At 38.9% G+C, this 18498-nt stretch overlaps 1 protein-coding gene across 2 annotated transcripts in view; it reads left to right on the top strand.

Moving 5' to 3' along the window:
* LOC149233115 (rhodanese-like domain-containing protein 8, chloroplastic) overlaps positions 1–18498 on the top strand; it is a 355412-nt gene that overhangs the window by 228091 nt on the left and 108823 nt on the right. The window lies entirely within an intron of this gene.

Below are 18498 nucleotides of genomic sequence, written 5' to 3'. Positions count from 1 at the left end.
TCTAACAAATCATTCTTTCAATGTCAGTTTGGTGTCTTCAGCATATTTTCTCCCAAGACTTGCGCTTGAGGTTTAGTAGCCATGAAATGTTATGGAGACATTTTCTATGAAGTGTGTGCCACTTTAATCATAAAGTGACAAGGGTGGGTTAGTCATGACTCATAATAACTGTAGCATAAATGATGACGAGTAGGGCGGAGATCAGTAGGAAACACTGAATCTGAAATTCTGAGTGTTAAATCAATGTCAAACTGAAATTATTATTATCATAATTTATGACTTGTTGATTATGTCATATCCAAGGTAGGCCCATGCCCCTTGTTGTCGCGCGGATTGACACGACAACGCTCAGACCGGGGGCTGTCACTCTGATCCCCGATCCCTCCGTTTAAGCCTGTCTCCCGCGGCTAAGGGGGGTAGTCCCTGTGAGATGATGAGACCAACTGTCGACCAGTTGGTTGGGAGACACGAGATACGCTATAAAAAGGACGCGATGGATTTGATTAATTGAGCAGACCAGTGCCTTAATAGATTGATGTGGAAACGATTACTTGTTAAATGATATAGGAACATGGACCATGGACAGCAACCATCTATCATCAGCTGAATCACATGACCAAAACGATATCCAGCGATTAAAAAAAAACTTCGAAAAGATGAATGTGCTAAAATGAAACCCAAAAAAAAAAAACCTTAAACCCTAATAAAAAACTGCATAAAGCAAAAATTAAAACCCTAGATCAGCTAATTAATTTACAGATTTGGCCCCTTAACAGCCAGATTCAGCAATAAGCACGGAAAACATTTTAAAGAACATAAATTTCAGATTGTCACTGTGAAGAACTTCAGAAAATCTCTCATGCAAACTTAGAAAAATAAACCGAATGATAGACCCAGGATCAAGTCCAACTGGGCTCAGCAAAAAAAATGCTTGCGGGAGTTGGCTGGTTCAGCCGAGAATTTCCCCGAATGCCCACAAATTTCCTTCAGAAAATGTTTTCTGCACAGCTCAAAACAACCGTCAACAAAGAGGGCAAAAATGCTGCTAGATCTCAAACAGTAATGGAGATACCTGTCATTACTTCAGAAACCCTAACAGCACCCAAACCCCAGCAAGTGAACAAGATACCTGTGCTCACAATACTCTACGAAAAGCTATTATTAATGGCTGAAAATAACATATGCAGAAAATGAAATGATCTCACAGCATTCCAAGAGAGTAACACCAGCAAGATATGGACCCCAAAGTCTTCCTTTATTAACCAGAAACAGATTTACAAGAGAGCTTCTTCAGTATCTGACTCACAGATCGAATGAATCTGAAATGACCAGCTAAGACCCTATATAAAGGAAATGATCCCAACGGCTAGTTCGAATGATCCATGTAGAAATGATCTCGACCGTTGATGAAGATCAAGACATCTCTTGATCTCATCCGTCGATTTATTCAATTAATTTTTTATTATTATTTTTTAAATTTTTTAAATTTCTTATTATTTATTATTTTATTATTATTTTTTAAATTTTTAAATTTTTAAATTTGTTTTTATTATTTTTTATTTATTTCATTTTTTTAAATTTTTAATTTTTTTTTTATTATTTATTATTTTATTATTATTTTTTAATTTTTTTTTTTTATTTCATTTTTTTTTAAATTTTTTTTATTATTTATTATTATTTTTTAAATTTTTAAATTTTTTTTTAATTTTTTATTATTATTATTTTTAATTATTTATTATTTTATTTTATTTTTTAAATTTTTAAATTTTTTATTATTTTTTATTTATTTCATTTTTTAAATTTTTTATTATTTATTATTTTATTTTATTTTTTTTAAATTTTTAAATTTCTTCATTTTTTATTTATTTTATTATTTTATTTCATTTTTTTAAAATGGATCATCGAACTAAGCCTTTGGAAACATCACCTAGGACCTAGGACTTAGGACTCACGAGGGGATTTAAAACATTTTTCGACCCTCAAGACACATTACATCATGACTTTTACAACTTACATCTCAAGGGGACAAGCCCACTTAACACAGACCCTCATAAATCACCCAGTTCTGCGACACAACTATAATCTAGCATATTAACACACTAGGATTCTCCTAAAGTTCTAATGACAAAATCCATCCCGGCTTTGGGGTCAGGTTTGAAGGAAAACTCTGCCGATCCATGGATCGGTGAGACGAAAAACCTTCCGGGACATAGATTATCATAGAAAGTTAGGTCCACCTAGGCAATTTTACATACATGACTCTGATCTGCTTAGATTATTTACAATTCATACATGCAGACTGGGTTTACAATTGAAATGATCAAGCTGCTGATGACTGTAGGCTGGCATGGACACGTCGATCAGGTGCTGCCCCTTTTTGCCAAGAAAAGGGTGGTGTACTGCATGGGTAGTTGACCGGTAGTGGTCAACATCTGGCTCTACTTGGGGACACGTTGTTGCTCTGTAGGAATGTGAGAATCCAGAATCTGCATCCATACAACACACAACAAAATATAAGTAGCATCCATCCAAAAATCATCATATACTTTAAGCACAGGAAAGAATAAAGCTCTTCATTTATTAACAATCTAAAGGAGAAATGAAAATGCGGAAAAACAAGGAGTAGGGTTAGAAATACGATACAAAAGATGCCCCATGGCATCAGATGTGTTCAATATAGTGCATACTGAGCATTTGCCTGCTTTCAGGCAAATCTGTCGGCTGCTTGTCGGATGTGCCATGTCCCATTTTGCATATGGTAGGACTCTTTCCTATCCGAAAATCAAGCTGCTTGCGGCCGTCTGATGCGTCAAATCTTCTTCTCATTTTCTTTCTCTTGCGCTTTTTCTTTCTGGCTGGTTGAATTACTGATGACCTGGAACTTTCTGTTTCAAAACTATCAGATGAATTATGCGTGATATGTCTTTCTTTATCCTGCATTTGATATTTATCATTCTTAAGTCTATCCGGATCACCTTCAATTAACCATCTTTCAATCGAATCAATAACCTCCTCATAATAAGATGGAGCTTGTTGCAGCAAATGAGAAGACTCCTGATCTGTTGATGTTACCTGGTTTCTTTCATCTTCCAATTGCTGAAACCTTTGAACCTGTATTCTAATGGCATCCATCTGTCTAGAGTGTTCAACCTTTATATCATCGATTTGTCTGGCATGGTGTTCTTGCATGTCTTTTATTACTTTAACATTCTCTTCCTTTATGTCCATCAAGCAATGCTGCATAAAATTTATTTCTTCTTTATGATTCGCTTGCATGTCAGCCAACTGATTATTATGATTGAACGTCATGATAGTCATTTCCTCTCCCATAGTCATTAACTTGTTTTGCATAGAGTCAATTTCCCTACCATGATTAGTTTTTATGGTCACCATATTTTCCTCTAAGACTGACATCTTGCTATGCATGTTTCTAATTTCTGTTTCATAATTAGTTTTTATGGCCTCAATTTCTTTAGCATGGTGACTTTGCGTGACCTCAATCTCCCTATTACGTTTTTCCAGGTGGGCGCATAAAGTTTTCACATCATTGACATAATTAGTTTGGTTGATTTCCATATTCCTTACCAGCATCATTAGATTTTGTAAAATTTGCTTTTGCTCTTCCCTTTCATTGTCATTTGTCCCTGATTTTTCACTATCATGAACCTGATCTGCAATATTTTCGGTGGAAGACACATTCTGATATGAAGAGTCGTCTTGGGATCTTTCAGCTGGACCTCTTATCAAATTATTCTGTTGCGCAATTTTAGAGGTAGAAGGCAAGCTGTTTGGACTATCATATCTATCTTTAAAAGCATTGAGAATGTCTTGTAAAGAAGTGAAAAAATCATTAGGAAAATTATTAAACCAATTCAAGGCATCACCCTCTAATGAATGGACAAATAGACGCATCTTGAAATCTTCATGATTATATTGAGGAAATCTACAATATAAGATCATTACACAAGTAAACCTGTTTAAATGTTGTCCAACAGTGACCGAATCACCACCCGAGAACTTAAATAATTTACCAACGGCCTCTTTCGGAAGATCATGGAGACGTTCAGTAAAACGACATGGCTTAAATGAATAATCCATGATGAATGATAAGGGATTAGATGAATGATAGAACTAGATCTCTGCTCAAGAAAATCAAGAGATGAAAGAAGTGGAGTCGCCACTTGAACAATAAATCTGATTCTAAGATCCAAGAAGTAATCACAAGCAGATATGAGGAAGGCTTCTTGTCTGGGAAAAATGAGAAAAATGGAGTCGCCACCCAAACAAGAAACAACCCCAAGAGATGCTGTCGATATGGGATGAAAAGATGCCAAAAATATTGAATCTGCCAGCTCAACTGAGAGATGAGAGATGAGAAGATGAATGTCGATGAAACTCCAGGAACAGAAAAACTCTGTCCCCGACAATGGCGCCAAAAAATGTTGGCGTTGCCGGCTCAAATGAATGATAAAAAGATGAACGATGAATGATGAAAAGTCGTTGAAACACCAAGGACAGAAAAACTCTATCCCCGGCAACGGCGCCAAAAAATGTTGTCGCGCGGATTGGCACGACAACGCTCAGACCGGGGGTTGTCACTCTGATCCCCGATCCCTCCGTTTAAGCCTGTCTCCCGCGGCTAAGGGGGGTAGTCCCTGTGAGATGATGAGACCAACTGTCGACCAGTTGGTTGGGAGACACGAGATACGCTATAAAAAGGACGCGATGGATTTGATTAATTGAGCAGACCAGTGCCTTAATAGATTGATGTGGAAACGATTACTTGTTAAATGATATAGGAACATGGACCATGGACAGTGTTAGGATATTCCGACACATAGGATATAGTTAAGTTCAACTTGGTCTAGCATAGAGTTAGGTTAGAGTTAGGTAAAGTGTGTTTCTTTACCGTTGTACATTTTGTAACTTACAATCCGACGGTCACGATATGTAGTGATCCGACGGTTCACTCTCACCTCGGTATTACCGACACTTGATCCGTGGCTTGACACCCGATTGGTCCATGAGTTCTATTTAAAGCGCATGGAGGGTCATTGTTCGGGTAATCCGTGCATGAGAGAAGCTTATGTAAATTTTCATTCTTTGATTAATAAATTGCCTGTAGTACCCACGTTGGGACAGGCCGTGGACTGTTTCCCTCCTTGCCCTCTGAGGGTTTTAACCACGTCAAAAATACTGGTGTATTGATTTGAGATCTGGTTGTGAGCGGTGTCCTTTTGGTATTCTTTCTGTGGAACTTACCCTGTAAATTCCTACATGGTATCAGAGCTATTTGAGGGCCGCGTCCGTTGGTGATCCAAATCTGAAGCTGGTAGAACTGCATGCGGCTGTCGTTTCCTAGATCTGTTGTTTCTGACTGCTTTCGGGCCGAGAGGACTGCTCTGTTGCGTTCGGAGCATCTGTTCCAGTGAGGAACCCCTTTCGTTTCATGCGAAAAGGTTTCCGGTAGCCCTAGCTGCGTCATTTTTCAGATCGGGAGGTATACAGTGTTTTTTTTTGCAGTTTACTGTTAATTTCTCTCTGCTTATTTCGGTCTCAGTTTATTTAGCCTTTTTTTTTAACCGGATCTATACCTTTCATTTCTGCGTATGCTCTTTGCCCTGCGACTCTGTGCGATCTGGGCAAATCAGAAACAGAAAGGAAGGATTTTTCTCATGCGTATGCTCTTTTCCCTGCACCTTAGTGTGATCTCGGAAAATCAGAAACATTGAGAAAAATATTTAGTTTTTTCGCTAAAGCTAACTTCGAGCCGCAAGGTTCGTTTTTCTTTGCATATTCGTGTTGGGTTTTGTGTTTTGTGTTTTGTAGGGAAAAAGAGCTTATTCAAGGCAAGCACGCAAACCGAGGCCCCCCCCCCCTCTCTCTCTCTCTCTCTCTCAAATTTTTTGTATAGATCAATTGGTTCAAAGCTATTTTTAGAGAGTAGAGGTCTTGGGTTCAAGTCTCCATTTTGTGGGAGCGGATTTTTTCATTCCCGCACATTCGCGCACTTTGCCGGCAACGTCAACAAGTTTTTTTTCAAAAAGCCATAACTTCTTCATCCGGAAGCCTTTTTCAGAGCCGTTTTTTTTAAAACCGCCTATTTTTTCGAGATCTATCCATTGGTACACTTACTTTCAGCATCTTCAGCTTCAGTTTTTAAAAAAAAAAATGGAAAGTCCATGCCAAGTCATTCTTGACAGCACTAACTACTTCCAATGGGTAGAATACATGGAAGATTTACTTAGAAGTAAAGGTCTCTTCAGAATAGCCACAAACCAGGAGAAGAAACCAAAAGATGAAGACAAGGCGGCAAAATGGGAAAATAGACAAGATCAAGCACGTGGTTTGATAGGGATGTCTATTTCTCCTGATCTTAGATTCCACATTGCAGGACTTGAGACTCCTCATGAAGCATTAGAAAAACTTGCTAAAGTTTTTGGGATTAAAAATGAAATTAGATCCCATCAACTTGAAAATGAGCTGCTTACTTTGGATCCTAATAATTTTTCTTGCATTGAAGATTTCTTGTCCAAATTCAAGACCCTTAGATATCTCTTGGAAGGTGTTAAAGTTAAGAAAGATGATGGTAACCTTATTTATTCCATCCTTACTAAGTTAGGACCAGCCTACTCTGTATTTGTTTCCACTTTCCATTCTACAAGGGAAGCTTTCATTTGTCAAGGACAAGACTACAAGGCCCCTTCCTTTGACTCCTTTTGTGATTCCTTAATAAGAGAACAAGAAAAACTCTTACACCTTGGTCTTCTTAATCTTGGAAACTCTTCCACGAAAACGTTAGCCGCCCAGCAGCACAAAATTCAAAGAATCCTAAGAAGTCATATCCTCAAAAGAATGGTCCTAAACCATCTCAGCCTCAAAATGAAAGATCATTTCAGCAAAATGATAAGACCAATAAAAACAAATGGAAGAAGACTGATAGACATTGTAACTTTTGTAATCGAGATGGCCACTTAGAATCTAAATGCTTTAAGAAGATGGAAGCCTTGGAAGCCGCAATGAAGAAACATAACATCCATCTGGAGCCTACTTCAACTTCAACTTCCGGAACGGCACTTTCTGCATGTCATCGTCAATCATCTCAGTCTGGTTATGCATTAAATGTATCTTCTTCTTCTTCTCATTCTCATGAGTGGCTCATTGATTCTGGAGCCTCTTGTCACATGGCCAAAAACCAAGCCATGTTTTCTTCTTTAAATGATTGTAACACCAAAAATATATATATTGGTGATGATAGATCTCTTAATGTTGTAGGGACTGGAACTGTTCATCTAGACAATGGTCAGTTCAATGATGTATTATGTGTTCCAAACTTATCCTGCAACCTTCTATCTGTCTATCAGATAACTCATTCAGGTGAAGGTAAAATTGTTGAATTTTCACCTCATGATGTTGTAATCAAGGATCTAAAAGATCCTAAACAGATTCTAGCTACTGGTCTTGCTGATGATTCCAAAAGGTTGTATAAGTTTCACAACTTTGGGTCATCCCATCTTCCCTCAGTATTTGTTGCTCATAATGATGAAGTGAGCAAACTTTGGCATGAGCGGTTTGGTCACTTAAACTATCGCTCCCTTCAGCATCTATGTAAAGAAAATATGGTGACAGGTCTTCCTATGGTATCTTGCAAAGATGGTGTTTGTTCCGGATGTGTACTCGGAAAACATCATCGGGACAGTTTTGACAAACGTGCCTCTTGGCACGCCTCAGCCCCTTTACAGCTTGTGCACAGTGATTTATGTGGTCCTCTTCCTGTTGCTTCATTCTCTGGCTGCAAGTACTTCTTAACTTTCATTGATGATTTCTCCAGACGCACTTGGGTATACTTCTTAAAACTCAAGAGCGAAGTATTTACCACTTTTTTGGCCTTCAAAGCATTTGTTGAAAAACAATCTGGACATCAAATTCTTAAGCTAAGAACTGATAATGGTGGAGAATATGTTAAAAACGCATTCATCAACTTTTGCACCGAAAATGGAATTCAAATGCAACATACTGTTCCATACACTCCACAACAAAATGGTGTAGCTGAAAGGAAAAATCGCACCTTAAAGGAAATGGCTAATTGTATGCTGCAATCTAAAGGACTCAGTCTTAGTTTTTGGGCCGAAGCAATTAATTGTGCAAATTATATAATCAATCGCACTCCTACTAAGGTTCTAGAGAATATCACTCCAGAAGAAGCTTGGAGTTCCATTAAACCAGATGTAAGTCACTTTCGTGTGTTTGGAAGTGAAGCATGGGCCCATATTCCAGATGAAAAGCATAAAGCTTTAGAACCTAAGAGTGAGAAATGTACTTTTGTTGGATATTCTGAAGATGTAAAAGGTTATAGACTTATTCCATTTAAGTCCAAAAATGTTATCATTAGAAGAGATGTAAAATTTGATGAAAATAAATCGGCCTGCGAGCCTAGTCCGGCGGATGTGCCACCTCTTCCTATCTCTTCTATCTTTGAAAACATTTCTTCTTCTGATGATGAAAGCGAGGATGATAATCCTCCCCCACCTTCTCAGGATCCTCAACTTCCAAGATGGGTCCGTGCTACTCGGGATGCAGCAGGTGATCTTGCCGGTGATCCTACAGATCAGCGACGTACACGTTCTCAGTTTGAAAGAGCCTCTTCTTTACTGGCTCAAGCTCCAGTAAATCATGATCCTGACACTTTTGCAGAAGCTTCAGGCCATCCACATTGGGAAGCAGCTATGAATGAAGAATATCATTCATTGATGACAAATGATACATGGGATCTTGTTCCTCTACCAAAGGGACGCAAACTTGTTAGATGCAAATGGGTTTACAGAACCAAGTATGGACCAGATGGGAAAGTTGATAAACATAAAGCTCGTCTAGTTGCTAAGGGCTTTTCACAGGTTGAAGGCATTGACTACACTGAAACCTTCTCTCCAGTTGCCAAAATGAACTCTATCCGCCTTGTTCTTTCCCTTGCTGCCTCTTTAAAATGGGAAGTCCATCAAATGGATGTTAAATCTGCCTTCTTGCATGGGGACTTGCAGGAAGAAATCTATATGGAACAACCCATTGGCTTCATACAAACAGACTCCAGCCTCGTTTGTCGACTTAAGAAATCCCTTTATGGCCTCAAGCAAGCTCCTCGGGCTTGGTATGCCAAAATGGATAGCTTTCTTTTAGAATCTGGCTTTTCTAGGTGTCATTCTGACAATACTGTCTACACCAAGAAAGTGGGCATCTCTCTTATCATCCTTGTTCTTTATGTTGATGATCTTATTCTTACTGGTAGTGATCCCAACCTTATAAACCATGTGAAGTCCAGCCTTAAAAAGAAATTTGAAATGACAGACTTAGGACACTTACACTATTTTCTCGGTCTTCAAGTCTTGCAATCCCAAGAGGGTATTTTCCTTTCCCAGTCCAAGTATGCTTGTGATATTCTTCGTCATTTTCACATGGAAGACTGTAAGCCAGCCCCTTCTCCCTTTCAGTCTGGAGTCAAACTTTCAGTCTCTTGTACTTCTCCTGAAGTTGATGCTACCTTATACCGTCAACTTGTCGGAAAACTCTTGTATTTAACCCATACTCGTCCTGATCTTTCCTTTGCTGTTGGCCTTGTTGCTCGTTTTATGCAAAACCCCCGTGAAAGTCATTGGAAAGCAGCTAAAAGAATACTTCGTTATGTTCGAGGTACAGTACAGTTTGGGATTCATTACAGTGCCAAAGCAACTCCTCTGTTAGTTGGTTTCACTGATTCTGATTGGGCTGGTGACCTTGATGATCGGAAGTCTACTGCCGGTTATGTCTTCACTCTTGGTTCAGGACCTATTACATGGGCTTGTAAGAAACAGGCTGCCATTTCTCTTTCGTCAGCAGAAGCAGAGTATCGTGGTGCCGTGGAAGCTAGTAAGGAAGCCTTGTGGCTTCGTCAGATCCTATCAGAGTTTGGCTTTGAGCAGCAGCATCCAACCACACTTTGGTGTGATAATCAAAGTGCCATTCAGCTATGCAAAGATCCAGTCCAGCATCAGCGCAGCAAACACATTGAACTACACATGCACTTCATCAGAAAGCTCATTCATGACCATGTTCTTGAAGTGCAATATTGTCCAACAGATGATCAGGTTGCAGACATCTTCACAAAGGCTCTCACAGAGGCGAAGTTCACTAAACTTCGATATATGCTTGGAGTTCAGGAAGTTGTCACTAAGGGGGGATAGGCTCTAGTGCCTCCTTCCTTCTCCTATTGTGTCATATTTGTAAATCCTTCAATCCTATCCCAAGTTGTTCTTAAGGGGGGATGTTAGGATATTCCGACACATAGGATATAGTTAAGTTCAACTTGGTCTAGCATAGAGTTAGGTTAGAGTTAGGTAAAGTGTGTTTCTTTACCGTTGTACATTTTGTAACTTACAATCCGACGGTCACGATATGTAGTGATCCGACGGTTCACTCTCACCTCGGTATTACCGACACTTGATCCGTGGCTTGACACCCGATTGGTCCATGAGTTCTATTTAAAGCGCATGGAGGGTCATTGTTCGGGTAATCCGTGCATGAGAGAAGCTTATGTAAATTTTCATTCTTTGATTAATAAATTCCCTGTAGTACCCACGTTGGGACAGGCCGTGGACTGTTTCCCTCCTTGCACTCTGAGGGTTTTAACCACGTCAAAAATACTGGTGTATTGATTTGAGATCTGGTTGTGAGCGGTGTCCTTTTGGTATTCTTTCTGTGGAACTTACCCTGTAAATTCCTACAGACAGCAACCATCTATCATCAGCTGAATCACATGACCAAAACGATATCCAACGATTAAAAAAAAACTTCGAAAAGATGAATGTGCTAAAATGAAACCCAAAAAAAAAAAACCTTAAACCCTAATAAAAAACTGCATAAAGCAAAAATTAAAACCCTAGATCAGCTAATTAATTTACAGATTTGGCCCCTTAACAGCCAGATTCAGCAATAAGCACGGAAAACATTTTAAAGAACAGAAATTTCAGATTGTCACTGTGAAGAACTTCAGAAAATCTCTCATGCAAACTTAGAAAAATAAACCGAATGATAGACCCAGGATCAAGTCCAACTGGGCTCAGCAAAAAAAATGCTTGCGGGAGTTGGCTGGTTCAGCCGAGAACTTCCCCGAACGCCCACAAATTTCCTTCAGAAAATGTTTTCTGCACAGCTCAAAACAACCGTCAACAAAGAGGGCAAAAATGCTGCTAGATCTCAAACAGTAATGGAGATATCTGCCATTACTTCAGAAACCCTAACAACACCCAAACCCCAGCAAGTGAACAAGATACCTGTGCTCACAATACTCTACGAAAAGCTATTATTAATGGCTGAAAATAACATATGCAGAAAATGAAATGATCTCACAGCATTCCAAGAGAGTAACACCAGCAAGATATGGACCCCAAAGTCTTCCTTTATTAACCAGAAACAGATTTACAAGAGAGCTTCTTCAGTATCTGACTCACAGATCGAATGAATCTGAAATGACCAGCTAAGACCCTATATAAAGGAAATGATCCCAACGGCTAGTTCGAATGATCCATGTAGAAATGATCTCGACCGTTGATGAAGATCAAAACATCTCTTGATCTCATCCGTCGATTTATTCAATTAATTTTTTATTATTATTTTTTAAATTTTTTTAAATTTCTTATTATTTATTATTTTTTAAATTTTTAAATTTTTAAATTTGTTTTTTTTATTTTTTATTTATTTCATTTTTTTAAATTTTTAAATTTTTTTTTTATTATTTATTATTTTATTATTATTTTTTAAATTTTTAAATTTTTAATTTTTTTTTATTATTTTTTTTTATTTCATTTTTTTTTAAATTTTTTTATTATTTATTATTTTATTATTATTTTTTAAATTTTTTTAATTTTTTATTATTATTTTTTTTTAATTTTTTATTATTTTATTTTATTTTTTAAATTTTTAAATTTTTTATTTATTTCATTCTTTAAATTTTTAAATTTTTTATTATTTATTATTTTATTTTATTTTTTTTAAATTTTTAAATTTCTTCATTTTTTATTTATTTTATTTCATTTTTTTAAAATGGATCATCGAACTAAGCCTTTGGAAACATCACCTAGGACCTAGGACTTAGGACTCACGAGGGGATTTAAAACATTTTTCGACCCTCAAGACACATTACATCATGACTTTTACAACTTACATCTCAAGGGGACAAGCCCACTTAACACAGACCCTCATAAATCACCCAGTTCTGCGACACAACTATAATCTAGCATATTAACACACTAGGATTCTCCTAAAGTTCTAATGACAAAATCCATCCCGGCTTTGGGGTCAGGTTTGAAGGAAAACTCTGCCGATCCATGGATCGGTGAGACGAAAAACCTTCCGGGACATAGATTATCATAGAAAGTTAGGTCCACCTAGGCAATTTTACATACATGACTCTGATCTGCTTAGATTATTTACAATTCATACATGCAGACTGGGTTTACAATTGAAATGATCAAGCTGCTGATGACTGTAGGCTGGCACGGACACGTCGATCAGGTGCTGCCCCTTTTTGCCAAGAAAAGGGTGGTGTACTGCATGGGTAGTTGACCGGTAGTGGTCAACACCCCTTTAATCAGAGTGACAAGGGTGTGTTAGTCATAATAACCCTAGCAAAGATGATGACTGTTGGCTCAAAATCTAGCAGGCCTTGTGAGAGGCCTCTCAAGGAAAATGCCAGAACTTGTTGCAACAATGAGGTGGATTTCCGTTGTCACCTCAGTGACCCCCCCTCTCCCCCCATCCTGCTTTTTAGTGGAATTGCACCACAGGGGAGGCTTCCTAGTGATCAGAGGAATGATATTTTAAGTTAGATGGCTCAAGGTCATGTATATAAAGGCTAAGTAAAGATGCTTCTTCAATGGACAATGGCTCAATTCTTTTGTGAATGAGCAACATGTTACCCCTCCATCAGTGGGGGTACATAATTTCTTTCAGACACATCATTTATCACCATTGTAAACCTAAGGTTAAAAGTGAAAGCCTTGTAAAAAATCACGTGAGCCCATGTATTAAGCATCCCATACTGGTGTCTTGTCTTTTGAGTCTGTATTCAGTGTGATTGATTGGATCATGCCTTGCCCCTTGAGAGCTTCATCTTGGTGATCTCGGCCCTAACTAGATTGGAGGACCTAGGGAGGCTTTTCATGAGGACTCATGGTTCTGTGGAAGCCTTGTCATTGTAGGGGTGATCACTGGTGTATTAGCCAGTGCAGCCCACGTCAAGGTACACCTATGTCGTTTCCACATGGTTAGGGTCTCTTGAGTCTGTAGTTGACCTTAGCTTTGGTGCAGTATTCATTAGTACTAAATACAACTCTTAGAGCATTGTAGTTTCTTGAACAATTTTCACGTTTCCTGAGGCAGTTCACGGTCATGAATGCAAAGTGGTCTCAGTGGTCAAAAAGTCAACAGTCTTAGATGGAAGAGCTCAAATAAACAAAGACATGCAACATAGTAGTTTTCAGATCTGGGTAGCGGTTGAAGAGTTATGACTGGTCAAAGCTGGTCAATAGGGGTGCGCATGGGTTTTTTGGGCATATCTCTTAGGCTAAGTCACAGGACATGTCCAAAAGGGTCCCGTGTCCCGTATTTTACGTATTGGACACGAAAACGGCCCTAATATGTGTCGAATACGTTTTTTAACGTGTCCTGGAAATTGAATACGTATTCTATGGTTTTCTTCGTGTCCCTGAATTTCGATAACGCGTATTTCGTTTGTTGAAAACGTAGCCCTAACGTATTTCATCCGGTTGAATATGTATGCTGCAAAAAGTGTAATTTAAAGGCCGCGCGATGGATTTTTGCGGGTTATTTTCGTCCTGTGCTGTCTGGCGCTGTCGTGTGGAGTCGTCTGGAGCAAATTGTGGTGCGGCTGGTGCGATTGCTGTGCACTTGCAGCATTCAAGACCGGCACTCAGCCAAGTTCGTGCACTGTTCTAGGTAATCCTCCTCTGTGTATCAGTCCTTTTCTTCAGCAATACATTACCAGCAGTTCATCCCAATCTAAGTTGCACGAAACGGGGAAACGGAAACGAGTTTCCGAAACGGGAAGCGAAACGAAACGCGACCTCCCCAAATTTTGGAAACGGGGAAACGCGAATATATATATATATATATATATATATATATATATATATATATTAGGAATTTAAGAAATATGTGCAATCATAAAGCATATATGATACATTCTAATTTATTACATTATGATAAAATTGTCAATTGTCAATGCATAGACTATAAGTATCTAAATTTACATCACATTTACTCATGAATAATCACATAATGAAAATAGAAATATCCAAAATCAGCCACGAGAAATTTCTAATTTTTTGTCTCGTGGTTGATTGGGAGTCTCCTCCTACATAGTCGAATGACCTTAGTGCTCTTGATTAAATACAAGTTTCATACCCTAGTACCCTACATTCTCTTGATTATTGGGAGTCTCCCCTGCATAGAGGGCTTTGTTCTCTCGATTAAATACAAGTTCCATACCCTAGTACATGATAAAATCCAATGGAAACATTGAAATCCCCCCAATCCTGAAATCCTGAAAAATAGATAAGTTTGCTGGATTTCGAGTAAGATCTAAAATTCTACTTTCTCCATATGAAATCCAATGACGGCGAAACCACTCTCAAACATCCTGAGTCATTTCATGGTAATGTTAAAAATTTAAGTAAAAGGATGAAAATGAAAAATAAAGGAGAATATCACTTTTACTTTAAGAATTTAACATTACCATGAACTGCATATCAACACTAGGGCAAACAAATGTAAGAGATCTACATTAGAAAAAAAAAAAATTAAAAAACAAATGTTTTTTTGGGGGAAACGTGGCTCATACGGCCTGGAAACGCGTTTCCGGTTGTACGGCCACGTTTCCATTTCGGGAAACGTGGTCGTACGGCCGGAAACGCGTTTCCAGGCCGTACGGTACGGGGAAACGCGTTTCGTTTCGTTTCCCCTGGAGAAACGCCCCCTAGGGCCACGTTTCCTGCAACTTAGATCCCAATACAATTTCAGTGTACCAGCACTCGTTCCTTTACTGAAAATCGTGTATCTGTGGCTCTACATGCACAGGAATAGTAGTAGCAGCTAACTCATCCAGCTAGATAAGGGTTACGGCCTGCCCAGAATTGTTAGCAACCTCCAGCACTGAGATTCGTTCCACACAGCGCACAAGAAACACTAAACTCAGTCCCTTTTAAGGATACGCTCAGCCATCTGCACAGAAATGGATGTGGCCCCACTACAAAAGTAAACTCAACCTAATAAGCACCATACCGAAGCATATTTCCTTCTTGATCAAATGCATTCATCCCCATCCTGGGTCAAGCATCTTAGGCCTGAATGTTTGAATTACAACGGTGATGAATTTGTAATGATGATGGGTGCCTAAAAGAACCACAAAAATTGCCATGCATATAACTGCCAGTGAATTCTGCTAGCTTTACTGGGTCCTTTAGGCACCTAGAAATACTAATGTTCTGATATTTTCCCATGATAAAACCACCATATGGGTCCATCAGCATTTCCTGGTTCAAGCAAGGTTTCTCCATGTATTTGGTTTTGACTGACAACTACGTTAGAATACAAACATCATTAGGGAGACATAGATTCCTATAATATGAGAGTTATGTCTTAACAATGATGCTTTAAAAGATCTCGGAGGATCTTGATGCTGCTCGTAAACTCACAAGCCATGAATAATATGCACAATAGTGACTACATCCTGAGCAATTACATGATTTTTTCACCTTAGATTTTGTCGAAAGGTGAAAGAAACAAATGGCTTTTACAAAGAGGCATAATTTTTTATATAAATTTTCCCATGGAAACCGACATTAGAAGGCATCACATTTACCAACCAAAAGAAGGCATTCCTTTAACTGCTAGGATAACAATATTGAGTAACAACAATTCTTAAATATAGCATTAGGATGACATATCTGCATCAAAGGTCTGTCCCAAACAATGCTAGAACCTGGCCCAGAGCTTTGGAGATAATTTGGACGTTGAGAAAGGGGAATTTGTCCCTCTTTGAGCTAGGACTTTGACCCAGGTAAACTCAGATATGCTCAGACTCTCTTAATGATGAAAGTTCTTATATTGTTTGCAAAATTTCAGAGTATAAAGTGGATGAAAACCCTCCTAATCTCTGTCTTCCTCTTCCACAACACGTCCAGAACTCCTCCAGTAAATCTGAGATAGTTTGGCACTGATAAGGGAGATGTACGCACAGGTAACAGGATGATATCAGCTCGCACACCCAGGCAGAGGTATCACGGCCTGTTTGTTTTCAAGGCAGCCTCCAAATCTGTAATATGTCCCTCACACCAAAGAGAAAACTCAAACTTGGACACTTTAATTATATTTTAATTTGATTAGATAAGCTGCAACCTGCAATTTAATATGGATAAAAAACTATATTTCGGTATATATATATATATATATATATATATATATATATATATTTTATTTATTAAATATATATAAAACGTGTCCCCCGTGTCCTGTTTCCGGGTCGCTGCGTTTCGTATTGAATACTCGTATTTACGTGTCCTCCGTGTCTCGTGTCCTCATGTCGTGTGACTTAGCTCTTAGGTTGTTCCATTGTTTTGGACATGCATCACATCCAAAGTGATTTACTCAATGAGAGGAACAAAATCCATGTTTATGATTTTTTTATCTTGTTTGGCTTTGGAGAACCTCAATTTTGACCATATTTCAAGGGTTTGTGTAACGAACAAAGTTTGTAAATGCTCTGATACCAAGGTTATGAACAAGGTTCGTACTTATGTAGTAATTTTCAGAACACTTGTTACACAAAGACATCCATTGAGGGTAAGAAACATATATTGTGAATAGTGTATAATTGAATTGATGAGATTTTTACAAATGAGGGTGAGGACCTGCTTATATACCTAGGCAGGTACTTCTTCACAAATGGTGATGTCCTTAGAGACATGCCTTTACAATACTAATTACTAGTTAATTAATCTTTATTTATGACTATTTTTTTTTAACAAGAACGGTTATGGATTATATTAACGGATCGGTCTGAATACCAATTTTCTGGTTACAATAGGAATAGGCCCGATCCAGTTGGAATCGTCCTTCTGAGATACTGTGAGGCTTGTATTCCCCTTCCAGTTCCTTTTGGGATCATCTAGAGAGTTTATTTCTGCGATTTGCCCAAGTTTAAATATACAAACAAACTGCTTTAGGATCAAACAAAAAACATATTTTGCTGCAAGATTTAAGGAATTGGAACCCATGTTTCTTCCCCGTCACTTTTCATTGCCCCGGCCGAGAGTTGTGCTGCTTTGTTGGCTTCAAGGTCTGCTTCTTTGTTGTTGCCTCTCAGCACGTGAAAGTATTTCAGATTTTGGAGCAGCTTCGCCACGCTTCTGATTCTTTGGATCAACCTTGCTAATCTTAGATCCCGCGGTATAGAATTGGTCACCATGGTTTTTATGATCACTTCAGAGTCCCCAAAAACAATTGCCTCCTTGATTTCCAGCTTCAAGAGCAGGTTGAGTCCTTGGAAGAGGGCTAGTGCCTCAGCTTGGATACTGGAATTGATTCCCAGACCCCAGGCAAACTGAAGGATCAATGCACCATCAATGTTTTTAATAACTCCTCCTGCTCCAGCATTGCCCGGATTTCCTTTTGCTGCCCCGTCAAAGAAGAGGGAGTGCACCTTTTGTTTGGGGATCCAGTTTTGAAAATCCTCGCTATTTTTTCCCCTGATTTGCCATTCCTCAGGAGGGTCCATGCTTCTGATATTTTGACGGAATTGCAGGTTCAAGGAGGACCCCCAATCTATGTCTATCTGGCTGAGGTTCGAGTCGTCTTTTTGTTCTCCCAAACATTCTTTTAATTGGCTCTTTACCTTGGCCGCAACTTTCTTGGCATTGTGCTGAATGCTTCTGAAGATTCTGCCATTTCGCTCTAACCATAGTTGCCAGCAGCAAACTTTGAGCAGTGATGACCAGGCCGCTTTGATCACTTTGTTTTTAGGGGAGGGACCTGGATAGCTGTTTTTCCAAGTGGCGAACAGGCCTGTTATAGAGGTAGGAATCTCGAATCTGGGGTTCCAATCGTCCATCAATTCTCTCCAGACCTGTATGGAGAACTTGCAGTTGAGTACAAGGTGCGTGGCACATTCCTCAGATTCTTGGCACAAGGGGCACCTGGAAGGGCCGTAGTAGCCGCGCCTCTGGAGTTTGTCCTCAGTTAAAATTTTTCTGTGGCATAAAAGCCAACAGAAAAAATCAATTTTGGGCAACGAAGTAATTCCCCAGATGGCCTTCCACGGGGCCGGATCGGGAGGCACGTTTGGGATTGAATCAAGCTGCGCGTAGCCCTGGGCGACTGAGTAGCCAGCCGACCGATCGCCCCAGCCTCGCCTGTCTTTCTTGCGACTGTGCAAGGGTGCAATTCCGTTCA

Source organism: Pinus tabuliformis, chromosome J (genome assembly GCF_031772625.1).
Source record: "Pinus tabuliformis cultivar Carrire ecotype Pingquan chromosome J, CPIR1, whole genome shotgun sequence".
Classification (NCBI taxonomy): domain Eukaryota; kingdom Viridiplantae; phylum Streptophyta; class Pinopsida; order Pinales; family Pinaceae; genus Pinus; species Pinus tabuliformis.
Note: the sequence above shows the minus strand (reverse complement) of the source record. Positions and strands in the feature narration are given on the sequence as shown.